Source organism: Equus przewalskii, chromosome 31 (genome assembly GCF_037783145.1).
Source record: "Equus przewalskii isolate Varuska chromosome 31, EquPr2, whole genome shotgun sequence".
In the NCBI taxonomy this organism is placed as follows: domain Eukaryota; kingdom Metazoa; phylum Chordata; class Mammalia; order Perissodactyla; family Equidae; genus Equus; species Equus przewalskii.
Genome location: NC_091861.1, coordinates 11,406,765 through 11,411,912, shown reverse-complemented (window position 1 = coordinate 11,411,912; position 5,148 = coordinate 11,406,765). Strand labels below are relative to the sequence as shown.

The 5,148-nt window shown below is 37.8% G+C and overlaps 1 long non-coding RNA gene across 1 annotated transcript; it reads right to left on the bottom strand.

Annotated features, from left to right (window-relative positions):
• Nucleotides 1-296: 296 nt before the first annotated feature.
• Nucleotides 297-3,480, bottom strand: LOC139080585 (uncharacterized). The gene is made up of 2 exons (XR_011535196.1): nucleotides 3,329-3,480; nucleotides 297-2,259 (listed from the first exon to the last, which is right to left on the bottom strand). It is a non-coding gene; the product is annotated as an uncharacterized lncRNA (long non-coding RNA).
• Nucleotides 3,481-5,148: the final 1,668 nt, after the last annotated feature.

Below are 5,148 nucleotides of genomic sequence, written 5' to 3'. Positions count from 1 at the left end.
CACCCTCCTACCCTACCAAGAACTCTCTGTGTGACTGTGTAGAACTCAGCTCAGAATTGTCCCACCAAAGGGCAAGGAAGCACGGGTACTTACCACCTACTCCTGTCCCTCATTAATTGGAAGTTTCTCTTCAAATGTTAGTTCTCAAGCACTTCTGGTCTACCCAAAGGTCAAAGGACACCCCCATGCAGAGAAACCCAGGAGGCTGACCCAGTGCAGGAGAACCATCTGTAGGTACCTTCCCACATAAGAGAAAGGCATATGGGTAGGGCAGAAACAGTGCTTGCTATGCTCAATTTTCTCCTTTTTTAATGGAGATAAAAATGTTTGTCTTTATTACCTCATCATTTTGTAATATATTCATCACACATTCCTACATAGATGCTATACATATATATAATGATGGTCTCCATTTAACACATGAAAATCTCAGGCTAAGAAAGGATAAATGATTTGCCTCACATTACAGAACTAGCAACCAGCAAAGACAGGATTTGAACCAGGTATATAACTATCAATTTCAGGCTCTTTCCACCATTGTACGTGTGAATATTCTTTGTCAAGTGCAAAGGAGTCTAAGAATATAAGCCACAGTTATTCCTCAAGAAGGGTCAGATCAATGAAACAAACCATATGTAAAAATTCTCCGGAATAGATGGATAGATGGATGGATAGATAGCATTTTTAAAACATCAGTTAGTAAAATGAGTGAAGGACACAGGTATGAATGCTTTCTGAGCCTGGTGTGACCAACCAGATGAAAGTGTATCCATGTGACTAGCTGTTCTGGGAGCCACTTAATTACATCGAGGAGGGAGGAGGACATAAGCTGAGCCCAACAAGACACATCCAGAGACAAAGTCAACAAAAGGAAAAGAATGATTTACAAAGCAGATTGAGAGCTCCCCCATTTGTGTAAACTGAATACTCACAGTATCTTTTTCAAAAGAGCTAGTAAAGGAAAATTAAATTACCCCACAGCCTCCATATAGCCTTGGTCACCTGAGAGCTGAATGGAGCAAAAGGCTGACCACCTTGGCTTCTGGTCAAGGCACTTTATTCACCAGAAAAGGGTCGTAAGACTCCTCTTATGAAGCAAAGACCCAGGAGAAAGGTAGAAAGCACAGACCTAGTATATTTACTAAGCAAAATGTTCTCATTAACTTTGTTTACATTACTGACCTGTTCTAAAATTATTCCTGTTCTAGCAAGCAGGCAGTCACTTTGGGGTTTTTCTCTGAATAGTATTGGCCCATTTACTTTTCACTCTGTACATTTATTTCCCTTCATTTATTAGATTTCTTAAACATGCCCACTGCCCACAGGCCTCTGGGCACAGACTCAAAACTAAATGCTGCAATTACGTGAAATGAATGGCCAAAGAATATAATTTCATATACGAGAAAGGTTGAATGGGTAGGGAGTGGAAGGAGTTATCAGGGGAACCAATGCCAAACCAGAAAGGCACATCTTGTACCACACCCTGTAGGCACTAGGCACGAGGAGTTATTTGCTGGACTCAGTAAATTGGCAAAATACTTAAAAGTCTCAGGTTGGATTTAGATGCCAACAATTTAAGTGGGGTATAAAGCTGGTGAAAAAAACCATCTCTCCCTTAGCCTGCAGTTATATATCTGCATTCAAGAAGGCTAAAAATGAGTCCTGGAGAGAAAGCCACTGAACTTATGAGATACAGATAGGACTGATGTGTATGAAGTGGAGAAGGAATGGTTATAGTAACAGTTAACATTTGTTAAGTGCTTACTACATACAAAGCACTACTAACAAACACAGAAATACAGATATAGATATATTCATCTAATCCATACAAGAACATTTTGAGGAGCATTTCATTGATGAAAGAGTTAAGGTACAGAAAGTTCACATAACTTGCCCAAAGTCACACAGCATGTAGGTGGGGGAGCCAGGATTAAACTCAGACAGTTAGCACCAGATATGGCTGCACTGTACTGACTATGGGGACCAAGGATGACATCCATATCCAAATGAGGGTCTTGACCATTCAGATAGCACTTTTTTTTTTTTTTGTAGGATACACAAAGACATCATCAAAATGGATTCAAGAGTGGCGAGACCTGCTTCTCCAAGCTATTTTTTCTCACTTCTTTGTAGGTAGATAAAAAAACATTTCTTGCAAGTCTTTATTCCCCCTGTTCTTCCGTTTTCACTTCTTCCTTTTGGTCCACATAGTCTCTTATCTTAAGGGCCAAAGCCATGGCCAAGCACGTAGAGGAAAGCCTAGAATAGTGTGGGAGAAGGAAAAGATGTTAGGGTTACTCTATTCCTACCTGAGACTCTAATCCTGGTCCTGACTCCCCTGGCCTGAATAGCTGTATATAACATAGAAATCTATTTTTTAAATAAGCTGTGTTTAATTGAATTCAATTTAAGCAGACACCATATTGTTATCAGTGAAATGGCACCAAACTAGGGATCTGTATCTCCAAAATAGCAACTGACTGACCGTGAGATGCCTGAGCAAGTCATTTCATGTTTATGACCCAAGTTTTATATGAAATACAGTAAAATATAGTAAGGAGGTATAATTTCATTCTGTACCCTAGAGATGTTGAGTATTATTTAGCTGAGGGTTTAAAGTGACTAGAACTTCTAAAAATAAAGTAACAGAGAGACTTCCAGTTTCAGCTCCAACACATAAAGAACTTAGCAATCATCACTCCCATCTTTACAATAAGGAAAAGGACGAAAAAACTAAAAACCGAGAACTTTTCTTGGACCCATCAGAGAATTGAGGTTGGAGGAAAGACCACCACCCAAAATCAAACAACCACCCCAAATCAGGAGAGATGGATGAAGACAAAGAATCACAGCCTACTTCAGCAAAAGTAGGAGCCGTGAATTGGTAGAAACCCATAGTTGGTAATTTTGAAAAATTTCTGGAGGCTTCATGTGAATTTGCATGGAAGTGAGAAACTCCCAGGGAGCCAAAGTCTTACAGAGCTCCCTACACTTTTGTGAGTTTTACCTCCAGGAATCCCACCAGGTTCTCATGGTGAAGAGATAAAAAAATACCACTCCCCTTGGCTCTAGCAGGGAAAGGTGAAAAGTAACCTTTCTGAAATACACTCAGAACATTCTCCATAACAAAGTCCTCTTCAGGGAAAAGAAATTTATCAGGGACTTACCCAACTCCACGCTATCAAGCCTTCCTTCTTCCCTTAAGAGGAGTGGATGGGGAGAGCTAAGAAACACTTGTGAGGGTAATACTGCAGGGTCACAGGCTCACAAAAAAAAAGTGAAATTGAATCACAAGATTATAGAATTCTTTCCCTCCCCCACATCTTACCATCACAGCTGCAGGGCTCTAGTATAACAGTGAATTATAGGTGAAAGAGCTGTAAGATAGAGGCTTTATTTCAGGAGGAGTTCTTGGGGAAGCTTAAAAACAGCAGGAGAGACAAAAATAGGGACACTTGAAGAATTCAAAGCCTCTGCCATCTACAAATATAGCAAACATTAAACATAGCTCAACACCTAGCCACATTAACACTAAAGGCCTATTTATTTAAGTTCCTATTACCTGGTACATCATGTTTGGCTTTTAACAAAACATTATAAGGCATGCTAGAAGGTTAAAAAACAGGAAAAAAGCACACATACACACAATATGAAGAGACAAACAAGTCTAAAACAATAGAGGAACAGATTCAGACATGATACAGATTTTGAAATTTCCAGACAGAGAATTTAAAATAAGTATGATTAATATGTTAAGGGTTCTACATGGATGGACCATGAAGGTATTATGCTAAACAAAGTCAGTCAGATGAAGAAAGACAAATATAGTATGATTTCACTCATAAGTAGAAGATTAAAAAACAAACAACAATAACAAACAAACACATAGATATAGAGAACATATTGGTGGTTACCAGAGGGAGGAGAGGAGGGGGAAAAGGGTAAAGGGAGACATTTGTACAGTGATGGATGGAAAGTAGACTTTTGCTGGTGAACACAATATAGTCTATACAGAAGTTGAAATATAATGATGTGCATCTGAAATTTATATAATGTTATAAACAAATGTTACCTCAATAAAAAATATATGTTAGGTGATCTAATGGGGGAAAAATGACAATGTACAAAAATAAGTGGGTAACATAAGCAGAAAGATGGGAACTCTAAGAATCAAAGGAAGTGCTAGAGATCCTGTCCTTCAATAGTGGGAGCCACTCCTAAGCTGTTAGCCCAGTTTTCTTTTTTCAAGACAAAAGAATAAAACTGAAGCAGAAATAAATAATGCCTATGATAGGCTTATCAGAAGACTGGACACAGCTGAGAAATGAATCAGTTAGCTTGAAGATATGTTAGTAGAAACATCCCAAACTAAAATGGAAAGAAAAAAAGGAATGGAAAAAGAAAGAAGAACAGAACATCAAAGAATTGTGGGACAATTTCAAAGGATCTAATAATGTGCAATTGGAATGCCAGAAGGAGAAGAAGTAGAAAACAGAGTAGAGAAATACTTGAGGTAACAATGACTGATAATTTTCTAAAATTAATGAGCACACCAAACCACAGATCCAGGAGGCTCAGGGAACACCAAGCAGGAAAAATACTAAGAAAAAAAAGTATACACATAGGCGTATCATATTCAAGCTGCAGAATTCCAGAGACAAGATAAAGTCTTAAAATAAGTCAGAGAAAAGAATACCATATCTACAGAGGAACGAAAATAAGAATCACAGTGAACTTCTTATCAAAACCATACAAGGAAAAAGAGAGTGGAGTGAAATATTTAAGTATTGAAAACCAAGAACCACCAACCTCGGATTCTATATTCAGTAAAATACTTCAAAATGAAAAAAAAATGACAACTTTCTTAGGCAAACAAAACCCAAAGGAATTCAAAACCACCAATGGACACTACAAGAAATGTTAAAGGAAGTTCTTTAGGGAGAAACTTATATCTACATAAAGGAAAAGCATTAGAGAGGAGTAAATAAAGGTAAAACAATGGCTTTAATTTTTCTTATTCTCAGTTGATCTAAAAGATATCTACTTGTTTAAAATAATAATAGTAACAATGTATTGAGTGAGTGTAGCATATGGATAAGCGAAATGAATTAAATCAGTGTTACAAGGGATACGGACAGGAGAGAGAAG